Here is a 12121-nt window from a genome sequence, read left to right as displayed (position 1 = left end):
TGCTGGCTTGTGAGGTCCTAAAGAGTAGAATCCTATTTTTTGTTTGTTTTGCTTTCATCTCTATGCCCCTGTAATGATTAGGAAAGTGTTTAACACAAAGTAACTACTCAAGAGGCCACACCAAATCTACCAGGCTAGGCCTCACCTCACTGCCCAACATTTTAATTAAGACCACCCCAAAAGTTTAATGACCAACCTTTGAACATTCCTGCTTGGACACTGGAAGTCTCCGTCTAGGCAATCTAGAAAGGGAAAGTTACACGTGTGAAGGGTAGAAGTTCCTCTCAAAACTATCTTCCACCAACTACTTGTTTCATGAACTCTCTTTGAAGCTGACATCAATCACATTTGTTGATCCTAACTGTGGGGACAAAGGTGGTCATTAAACATTTGGTTTTTGAAGGTTTACCAGGTCAATGAGCCAGATCAGGCTTAAGACCCAGAGGTCTTATGCAAAGAACACTGGACAAAAACCAAAATTGGGTTCTGGATACTGGCACAATATCCAAAGGTGATCTTTGGGAAAACACATCCCATAGGTCTATTTTTTCATCATAAAGTAGAAATAAGACCTACCCTACTTAAGGTGTCAATTATACTAGAAGATGTTATCAAGGGGCTTTGAAAACAGTAGTATGTAAAATACTGTATTTGTTCACTTAAAAATTTCTTAAGAGGGTAGATCTCAAGAGTTCTTAACACACACACACACAAATAGACATAAGGGCAGGAGACTTTCTTGGAGGTGATGGATATGTATATTATCCTGATTGTGGTGATGGTTTCAAGGGTGTATGGATATGTTTAAATCCATCAAATTGTATGCATTAAATATGGGCAGTATTCTGTATAACAATCCCACCTCAATAAAGTTGTTAAAAAAAAAAGACTAGTGACCACCAATTCTGATTTGCAGCAACACCAAGGGATGGTGTGATATTATCCAAACATTCTCAAAATACAATTGATTTTCCTTTCCTTTCATCTGTCAAACGGCATTTTTAGTTGGAAGTGTACTGCTAGGAAATCAAATAATAATGAAAATCAATTCCCAAAAGTATATGCATTGCTTCAGCTGGAGCCAGAAACCCTCCTTAGGTCCTGGACAGTAGAAAGGTCACCTGATGGTGGCCTGATGTCCGTTCTCAGAGTCAGCCTTTTTTCTCATTGCTACCTCCTGACTTGACTGATGAAACACCGAAGTTGTTGGGCCCTACTTGTGATAACCAAAATAACCTTACCAAAAAAAGGAATCATTACCTCCAAACAGCCTGAAGTGGTTTGTGTCAGAGAAGAGAGTTTCAGTGACTCAGAAACTATCAGATCTGCATGAGCAAAGGGACTGAAGCTGGCTATCAATGGTTGGTTGCTCCTGTAAAATGAAAGTGGCATCTCCAGTCCTCTGGGCTGAGACAACCACTTCCAGATCACACACACAGACACACATGCACACTATCATTTCCAGAGCCCAAAGCATTCAGCAGGAGGTTTTAAATCAAATTTCAAACTGATTTAGTAAACTGGTATTGTTTTGACTTAGGAGGTGGGTAAAAAATAGAGGAAACTAAGTCCATTCTTATAAAAAGGAACTTGCTCTAGGCTATTTTGGCAAAAGAATTAAACAAACAACTAAAGAAATCATTTTCCAAACCCAAATTAATTATTTCCAGTTATAAAGTATGTTTAATGGTAGGAAATTAATAATGATGACAGTAATGGACACCATTATATTGAACACATTCTATGGGCACGGCACTTTACATGTATTATCTTTATTCCTCACAACAACCAAAGTTAACAGTCTGTCTACATTTCAAATTAAAAACAAAATTAAAAAATGAGTCTCAGAGAGACAAATGTGCTATAAATCAAGTAAATGGCAGAGATAAGATGAAAACCAAGATATCTAAAAAGCTCAGGTTTTTAGATGGCAATGAAAGGTGGTAGAACGTTTCTCCCTTTCCTAATCTCAGTCAATCTTTCCTCCACCCTCCCTGCAGTCCTGCCCCCCACCCCCCATACCCAACCCGGTTCCCTGCCCCGCCCCTCCCCTGCCACATTCAGACACTCATTTCCAGAGAGGGGCATTAAAATGTAATGGGCTGGTAGCATCTTTAGGATTCTCTATGTATAGGATCATGTCATCTGCAAACAGTGACAGCTTTACTTCTTCTTTTCCGATTTGGATTCCTTTTATTTCCTTTTCTTCTCTGATTGCTGTGGCTAAAACTTCCAAAACTATGTTGAATAAGAGTGGTGAGAGTGGGCAACCTTGTCTTGTTCCTGATCTTAGTGGAAATGCTTTCAGTTTTTCACCATTGAGGATGATGTTTGCTGTGGGCTTGTCATATATGGCCTTTATTATGTTGAGGAAAGTTCCCTCTATGCCTACTTTCTGCAGGGTTTTTATCATAAATGGGTGTTGAATTTTGTCAAAAGCTTTCTCTGCATCTATTGAGATGATCATATGGTTTTTCTCCTTCAATTTGTTAATATGGTTTATCACATTGATAGATTTGCGTATATTGAAGAATCCTTGCATTCCTAGAATAAACCCCACTTGATCATGGTGTATGATCCTTTTAATGTGCTGTTGGATTCTGTTTGCTAGTATTTTGTTGAGGATTTTTGCATCTATGTTCATCAGTGATATTGGCCTGTAGTTAGAGCTAATCAATGAATTTGGTAAAGTGGCAGGATACAAAATTAATGCACAGAAATCTCTGGCATTCCTATATACTAATGATGAAAAATCTGAAAGTGAAATCAAGAAAACACTCCCATTTACCATTGCAACAAAAAGAACGAAATATCTAGGAATAAACCTACCTAAGGAGACAAAAGACCTCTATGCAGAAAATTATAAGACACTGATGAAATAAATTAAAGATGATACAAATAGATGGAGAGATATACCATGTTCTTGGATTGGAAGAATCAACATTGTGAAAATGACTATACTACCCAAAGCAATCTATAGATTCAATGCAATACCTATCAAACTACCACTGGCATTTTTCACAGAACTAGAACAAAAAATTTCGCAATTTGTATGGAAACACAAAAGACCCCGAATAGCCAAAGCAATCTTGAGAACGAAAAAAGGAACTGGAGGAATCAGGCTCCCTGACTTCAGACTATACTACAAAGCTACAGTTATCAAGACGGTATGGTACTGGCACAAAAACAGAAAGATAGATCAATGGAACAGGATAGAAAGCCCAGAGATAAACCCATGCACATATGGACACCTTATCTTTGATAAAGGTGGCAGGAATGTACAGTGGAGAAAGGACAGCCTCTTCAATAAGTGGTGCTGGGAAAACTGGACAGGTACTTTTAAAAGTATGAGATTAGATCACTCCCTAACACCATACACAAAAATAAGCTCAAAATGGATTAAAGACCTAAATGTAAGGCCAGAAACTATCAAACTCTTAGAGGAAAACATAGGCAGAACACTCCATGACATAAATCACAGCAAGATCCTTTCTGACCCACCTCCTAGAGTAATGGAAATAAAAACAAAAAGAAACAAATGGGACCTAATGAAACTTCAAAGCTTTTGCACAGCAAAGGAAACCATAAACAAGACCAAAAGACAACCCTCAGAATGGGAGAAAATATTTGCAAATGAAGCAACCGACAAAGGATTAATCTCCAAAATTTACAAGCAGCTCATGCAGCTCAATAACAAAAAAACAAACAACCCAATCCAAAAATGGGAAGAAGACCTAAATAGACATTTCTCCAAAGAAGATATACAGACTGCCAACAAACACATGAAAGAATGCTCAACATCATTCATCATTAGAGAAATGCAAATCAAAACTACAATGAGATATCATCTCACACCAGTCAGAATGGCCATCATCAAAAAATCTACAAACAATAAATGCTGGAGAGGGTGTGGAGAAAAGGGAACACTCTTGCACTGCTGGTGGGAATGTGAATTGGTTCAGCCACTATGGAGAACAGTATGGAGGTTCCTTAAAAAACTACAAATAGAACTACCATATGACCCAGCAATCCCACTACTGGGTATATACCCTGAGAAAACCAAAATTCAAAAAGAGTCATGTACCAAAATATTCATTGCAGCTCTATTTACAATAGCCCGGAGATGGAAACAACCTAAGTGCCCATCATCGGATGAATGGATAAAGAAGATGTGGCACATACATACAATGGAATATTACTCAGCCATAAAAAGAAACGAAATTGAGCTATTTGTAATGAGGTGGATAGACCTAGAGTCTGTCATACAGAGTGAAGTAAGTCAGAAAGAGAGAGACAAATACTGTATGCTAACACATATATATGGAATTTAAGAAAAAAAAATATCATGAAGAACCTAGGGGTAAGGCAGGAATAAAGACACAGACCTACTGGAGAACGGACTTGAGGTTATGGGGAGGGGGAAGGGTGAGCTGTGACAGGGCGAGAGAGAGTCATGGACATATACACACTAACAAACGTAGTAAGGTAGATAGCTAGTGGGAAGCAGCCGCATGGCACAGGGATATTGGCTCGGTGCTTTGTGACAGCCTGGAGGGGTGGGATAGGGAGGGTGGGAGGGAGGGAGACGCAAGAGGGAAGACATATGGGAACATATGTTTATGTATGACTGATTCACTTTGTTATAAAGCAGAAACTAACACACCATTGTAAAGCAATTATACCCCAATAAAGATGTTAAAAAAAAAATGTAATGGGCTGATCACGGGTTTTTACCAAACAAACCTGCAGTTAAGTTCTGACCGTGCCATTTACTAGCTCCAAAGACTTAAGTGGTACAAATGACTTGTTGGATCTCAATTTTCAATTAAGATTAAATTAAATAAACATACACATTGCCTGGTACGTAGACACTCACTATATTTGTTGCCTTTCCCCTCACTCTCTTTTGATAGCCTAAAGATCAAATAAAGATGAAGAACAGCACCCTACCAGGGCAGTCCCAAAGGCTACATATTTTGATTTCACTTATACGAGGTTCTGGAAATGAGAAAACTATAGAGACAGAAATCAGAGCAGTGGTTGCCAGGGGTTGGCAACATAGGGAGGACACTGACTACAAAGGAGCACGAGGGAATACTCTGGGTGGCAGAAAATTCTATTATCTTGACTTCAGTGGTGGCCACAAGCTATATTAAGTTTGTCAAAATTCATAGACTTGTACATACATAAAAAGTGTGAATTTTATGTAAAGTGTATCTCAATAAACCTAAAGAAAAGCATACTATCTCAGAAATGGCCAACTATTTTAGGTAGAGATCTACATCTAATAGAACTAAAACTGCTGAGTTTTCACTGAAAGTTCAAGATCCATGATTAAAGAACAGGAAGACAAGGAGGACAAAGTTCATGACAGTGTTGTGTGTCTTTCACTGCTCACTGATATAACTATGTAAAAAAAAAAAGGGCTCTTGTAAGAAGGGGATAAGTGTATAATTTAGGACCAAAATATCCCATTTGCTATTTATTTGAAACAGATCAACTTAAAATGATAAATGGCCACTAACTGTTCTCACCAACTGCTTGAGTTTGTAGATGACTCATTCAAAGTATTGCTTAATAAGACAGGAACTTGTTCAAGTACTAATTCTCCTCACTTTACAACTGTTCTGATTTACCAAAGCAGGAAAGAAGCATTTTCATTCTGTGCAATTTCTTTCTCTTGATTAGAGTTTTGAAGAGACATGCGAGAAGCTTATCTTGGCAGCAGAGGCTGCCAGGTGGGAGAAGGTGAAGAGTTGTCCAACCTTCCCTGAACCCCCAAAGGGCCTTTCTCCCTGTATGGCAGGCAGGCTGTTCAGTGATAGTTGCAGGCAGGTGTCTAGCCATGGATAAGCCAGTGAGCGTGGTCCTAGGTTGGCAGGGAGCTACAGTCAAAACAACGGTAGGAGTCTTTTAAGTAGCATTCTCGGTGCTCCAAGGGAGACCTAAAGTGAAAAATAGGCTATAGAAGACTTGTCTTCATTTCTTTACTCATCCATTCATCCAACACATATCTATTGACTGCCCATTCTGGGCCAGTCTCTGTGTTAAGGCTGAAGACACAGAGATAACTGCCTGGTGTAGAGTAGTTTACAATCTTCGGGTGGCAGGCATGGGGGTGTATAAGGGGCAACAGCAGCCAACAGGTCAAAGTACACCTTAATAGAAAAGGAAGGTCAGAGTTGTGATTTATTCCTCCCTGTGTACCATTTTCCATCAGGCTTTCACAGTGCCCCGGGAGTTCACCGTGGAGATGAGACCGGCAGTCATTCCAGGTAGCAGGAACAACATATGCAAGAGAAGTGTGAGTAAGCACGATGTAGCCAGGAAACTGCACGAAATTTGGGGGCACTGAGAGCCTGATGAAAAATGGTGTGTATGGGACTGGAGAGGCAAGCATGAACCAGAAGGCTGAGGGCTTCATAAGTTGTGTCAAAGAGCTAGATGTCTGTTTGCGGGGTAGACAATGGGGAGCCTATTAGCAGGGGAGTAACAAACGAAGACTTGGATTTACAAAGATGATTCCAAGGGCAAGTCAACAATAGACAGAGGCAGAAAGGAGACTCTCCTCTCTCTTTATTGAGTAGCTGAAGAGCTGGTGGTGGACCAGAAAGTTGGTGTTAATTGAAGCGGCAGAAAGAGCCCCTCCATGAACCAACCTTCAGTCATGCAGAAGAAATGACCCATTCCCCTACCCACTGCATGCCTCTAGCTAGCAATCATGATTGTTTATTTCTCTATCCCCCCTGGAGTAGCAGCTCTCTAAGGACAGGAATGGTGACAAACACACACACACAGAGACACACACACACACACACATATGAATGCCTGGCTAAAAGTAGACGTTGAGTAACTGTTGACTGAATGAATAAGTGAATAAATATATGAATGAACTGATAGTTTGGGGCCCAGGAAACCAGTTGAGAGCTGTCGAAAATGTTATTGATGGGTTATTTTGGGAGTTGGTAAGTTACCCATCACATGGAAAGTTGAACTAGATGTCTTTGAAAGTCTCTTCCAATGTGAAGATTTATGATTTGAGGCCACTCCCTGTGAAAGTAACAAGTGGCTGAAAATGGGATACATGAGATTTGTTCTAAGGAAAGACCAAAAAATGATCACATAAAAAAGTCAAGGAGTGAGTTTATAATATCAGGGAATAACAAACTAAGGCAGCTAAAAGGTGACAGATTTTTATAAACAGAATGGAAAACACTGACTGTCACAATTAAGCTTCTGAAGGCAGGCAGTACGGTAGATCAGGCCCTGTCATCTATAGAGACACCTCCATATTGGAGGGAAGGAATTGGAGATGGACTCAGAAGCGAGCTCTAGGAGGAAATCCAGGTAGGCAAGAGAGCATAATTGGCAAAGGAGAGTGGGCAGCAACAGGCAGAGGTCCAGATAGGTGGTCAATGAGCAAACATCAGGATACTCAGCAAGGAGAAAGCAGACAGAATACTATAACAGGTAAATCTGGTAAAAAGCAATTGGTCAGTGAGCATCAACAAAATCAACAATGGGTAGCAGAGTCCCAAACACAGGCATGGGTCCAGGCAGAGTTCAAGTTCCGGAGAGGCCTGGCTAAAAGAAAGCATATTTCTACCCTTGGAGCAACTGTGGCACCAACCACTATACCCAGACAAGGACTTCACAGACGGGCCCGGGTTCTGGCATGGAAGTACAAGGCCAGTCTTAATTACAAGGAACTAAGCAAGAGCAGCCTTAAAAAATGTAAGCACACAAAGTCAGAATGAGACTAGCAGACATGCCGATCTGCTGAGCTGGCAGCCAGAGGTTCCCAAATTATCTCCAGCTCAGGACAGGCTGGGGCCCAAAGCCTCGTTCAGGGCTGACCCGCCCCAGCTCTGTCCACTGGAGAGCAGTGAAGACATGGAAGTCAGCAGGCCCTCACAGCCCTCCCAACATCAGACAGCATGAGGCAAGGCCCTGAGCAGAGAAGATCGGCAATGAAAGAGAAAGAGTGAACCTGTCACATGGGAAGGACCAAGGAAGAGGAATATGGAATTCAGTGTATGAAGATCTCTGTTCACCCACCTCCACTTTCTCTACCTACCATCACTTCCCTAATCCAGAATACATATCTTAAAAAGCTCTATGCCTCATAGCTATTACCCAGAAATCTTTTTCCTAATGTACTGTATCATATCATACCATGAAATTGGGTGGACAGCCCATATTGCTACTCTTATTTCCCATTCTGAACCACAAACTTACATAGTCTTGAGGGGTATAAGCAGTGCTCTGACCTATCCACTCTTAACTATATGAATGAAAATCTGAGGACCACCGAGGGAAGTCACATAATAAAACTACCCCCGGGCTTCCCTGATGGCGCAGTGGTTAAGAATCTGCCTGCCAATGCAAGGGACATGGGTTCGAGCCCTGGCCCGGTTAGATCCCACATGCCGTGGAGCAACTAAGCCCGTGCACCACAACTACTGAGCCTGCACTCAAGAGCCCGCGAACCACAACTACTGAGCCCGTGTGCCACAACTACTGAAGCCTGTGTGCCTAGAGCCCATGCTCCAAAAGAAGAGAAGCCACCGCAGTGAGAAGCCCGCACACTGCAACGAAGAGTAGCCCATGTTCACCGCAGCTAGAGAAAGCCCGCGTGCAGCAACGGAGACCCAACGCAGCCAAAAATAAAAACAAATAAATAAATAAATTTATTAAGAAAAAAAAAACCTACCCCCAAAACTACACAAGTAGTGGCAGAGCCTATGATAACACCCAGATGTCTCTACTCCTTTCATGTTTGCAGTGTCATCAAATCTGGTAGAGATGTCTGTTATTAGGAAGAAAAATTGAGTTAAATGCATTCATTCCTAATTTTTAACCCTTTCCACTGAGCTCACACACAGCCCAACAGAAAACCTCTTTCCATCTGCACAGACGTTCCTTGATACATGACAGAATGAAAATCCACTAGAGGCTACACAATTTAGATTATCCAACTCCAAAGCAAGAGAAAGCCTCAAGCAACACCATCTGATTATGCGACTTTGCTGCTGTGGAGAATTAATCAAATTCATCCTAGAGGCTCATCTGCTGCATGACACACTCATTCTTTGATAGCAAAACTCTTCTTTTCCTAGTACTTTCTTTTTTTTAATTTATTTATTTTAATTTATTTATTTTTGGCTCGCTGGGTCTTTGTTGCTGTGCGTGGGCTTTCTCTAGTTGCAGCGAGTGGGGGCTACTCTTCGTTGCAGTGCGCGGGCTTCTCATTGCGGTGGCTTCTCTTGTTGCAGAGCACGGGCTCTAGGAACGTGGGCTTCAGTAGTTGTGGCACGTGGGCTCAGTAGTAGTGGCTCGCGGGCTCTGGAGCGCAGGCTCAGTAGTTGTGGCACACGGGCTTAGCTGCTCTGTGGCATGTGGGATCTTCCCGGACCAGGGCTCGAACCCGTGTCCCCTGCATTGGCAGGCAGATTATTAACACTGCACCACCAGGGAAGCCTTTCCTAGTGCTTTCTGATCTTCATCTGTTACTGTGACTAGCATTTGAAAGAATGTAGATAAGCAGGAGATTGCCTGATCCCTAATATCTATATAATCCTTTGTACTTATACAAAAGCTGGGAAGATAGAAAGGGTCTCATTTCCACTATTACTTCTGAATAAAAGAGTGAAAAGAGAAGGTAAGAAAGTCTAATAACTGATAAATCATGAATAATTGAGATGCCATAACACTTGAAGAATGTGATTTAAATTATTTAACAATATTCATCAGTGGTCAAACAGAATTTTGTTGAAAAACTCAGTATATTCAGAAAAGCTAAACAAATATACACTGTACACCAACAACTTGACCTTGACCAACTTTTGTTACCTACAAAGTATTGGCTATTCCTTAAATATGGTTTATTTCTCCAATTAGTAAGAGTGGGCCTTGGGGGGAATAAAACCCTAAAATTTACCTAAAACCATGTTTTCTTTAACTCAAAGTAACATCTGTTGAATAAATAAATGAAATGAACCATATTCCTCTCCAGAATCATAGAGGTAGAAAAATCAGTAAAAATCTGTTTTAAAAAAGACTAACTTCACAGTGAAGGAAGCTGACAAATGCTACCCCAGCCAAGTGATCAAGTTAACATCATCAGTAGAAAGTCACGTTGATACTATGCATGGTGGATAAGATGTGATGAGGACAGCCCTTCACTTCTCCAGTCTTCCTCCTAAAAAGCCATAATCCACATCTTATCTTGAGAAAAACATCAAACAAATCCTAACTGAGGGATCTGCTACAAAATCCCTAACCGGTACTCCTCAAAACTGTCAACGTCATCAAAACCAAGGAAAGTTTGAGAAACTGTCACATCCAAGAGGAGCCTAAGGAGACAGGATGACTAATTATGGTATGGTATTCTCGATGGGATCCTGGAACAGAAAAAAGGACATTAGGGACAAACTGAAGAAATGTGAATGAAGTATGGACTTCAGTTAGGAATAACATAACAATATTGGTTCATTAATTGTGACAAATGTACCATTACTAATATAAGCTAATAATAAGGGAAACTGTGTAGGGGCATATGTGAACTCCTTGTACCATCTCTGCAAAGTTCCTATAAATCTGAAATTATCCTAAAATGAAAAGTTTACTAAAAAAGTTTAAGACAAATTCTAAAAATAAGTACTGAATTCTTCCAGGTGCTGAACAGATACAAATATATGAGATATTAGACAGTAATATTAACAAATTAAGAGTATAAACCTAAATATTCTTTGACTGTTTTTTGGGGGGTGGGGCACATCTCTCAAATTGAGGGAGTCCTCTTAGACCTTATTAGCCAGAACTTGGATTAATAAATGTACACAGCTAAGGGAATTCCCTGGTGGTACAGTGGTTAAGGATCTGCCTGTCAATGCAGGGGACACGGGTCTGAGCCCTGGTCCGGGAAGATCCCACATGCTGTGGAGCAACTAAGCCCGTGCGCCACAACTACTAAGCATGTGCTCTAGAGCCCGCGAGCCACAACTGCTGAGCCCGCGTGCCACAACTACTGAGCCCGTGCGCCTAGAGCCCGTGCTCCACAACAAGAGAAGCCACAGCAATGAGAAGCCCACGCACCTCAACGAAGAGCAGCCCCAGCTCGCTGCAACTAGAGAAAGCCCGTGCGCAGCAACAAAGACCTAACATAGCCAAGAATAAATAAATAAATAAATGTGCGCAGCTAAAAAATCCCCCAATTTTTCTATTTACCTTATGGTAGATGTATTATCTTAAGTTATTTATATATCCAATTATAATGAGGCATGTTGCTTGCTATTTTCCCTACTGAGGAGTCAACCTAGAATCCAAAACTACTAATAATATACTAAAGGTTAACTTCACCAAAAAGTTTGTTTACTTTCTGTGTGCCTTTCAATCTTTCTGAGAAGTGCTTTAAGTGTATTTTAGGAGCCAAGAACATGAATTAGGGATGCGGTGAGGAAGAGTAAGTGGGGCTGCTGGAGACAGTGTTCCCGTGGAGCTGACCCTGGTCATCAGTCTCTGAGCAAGTACTGTCACTTGTTTTAATTCCTTCTCCCTCATCCTTTGCTCCCTTTAAATCTGGTGATTTCTAGGAATGAACCTTCTTTATGACATATGCTGTATATTATTTGGTTTGAAGAAGCCTTGAGTTTGTGAAGTAAAGCGATGTTCTTTTTCAAAGCTCTCAGTTCTTAAAATATCAGAACTTGCAAAAAGCACATACAGGGTTGTTATTATCCCTTCAGATCAATAGCTCAGTCACTGCTATGAGCTATTAAAAAAGGAGTTAGGAAGACAAGCAAATCTTTTGGGCTGCATCTATTCTGGCAAAAGAAGCACAGTAGAGAGGCACCAACATATTAAAAACCATTTTAGCAAGTGAGTTCTTGCCAAGCAAAAGAAAATCCTGGGCCACTCTATCTACCCAAATGTTTTCATAGAGGTTTTAGCTAGCAGGCAATTAAATTCTAGGAGCAGCTACAGGCAAACAGAGGCTTGGAGGCTAAGGAATGAGAGTATATGTGGGCAACAGCTAGACACAGGAGCATTTGCAAAACTACGTTAGGTTCCCCTCAGTTCCCCAGCACAAATATTCGCTTTAATTTCAAATCCCTTCATC

At 40.9% G+C, this 12121-nt stretch overlaps 1 protein-coding gene across 7 annotated transcripts in view; it reads right to left on the bottom strand.

The window, feature by feature from the left end:
- ATP11C (ATPase phospholipid transporting 11C (ATP11C blood group)) overlaps positions 1-12121 on the bottom strand; it is a 168951-nt gene that overhangs the window by 130231 nt on the left and 26599 nt on the right. The window lies entirely within an intron of this gene.

The sequence above is a fragment of the Aethalodelphis obliquidens genome, unplaced genomic scaffold (assembly GCF_003676395.1).
Source record: "Aethalodelphis obliquidens isolate GAN/ISIS:26980383/991018 unplaced genomic scaffold, ASM367639v1 scaffold78, whole genome shotgun sequence".
Lineage (NCBI taxonomy): Eukaryota > Metazoa > Chordata > Mammalia > Artiodactyla > Delphinidae > Aethalodelphis > Aethalodelphis obliquidens.
The sequence above is the reverse complement of the archived record's forward strand: the minus strand, read 5'-3'. Positions and strand labels throughout refer to the sequence as shown.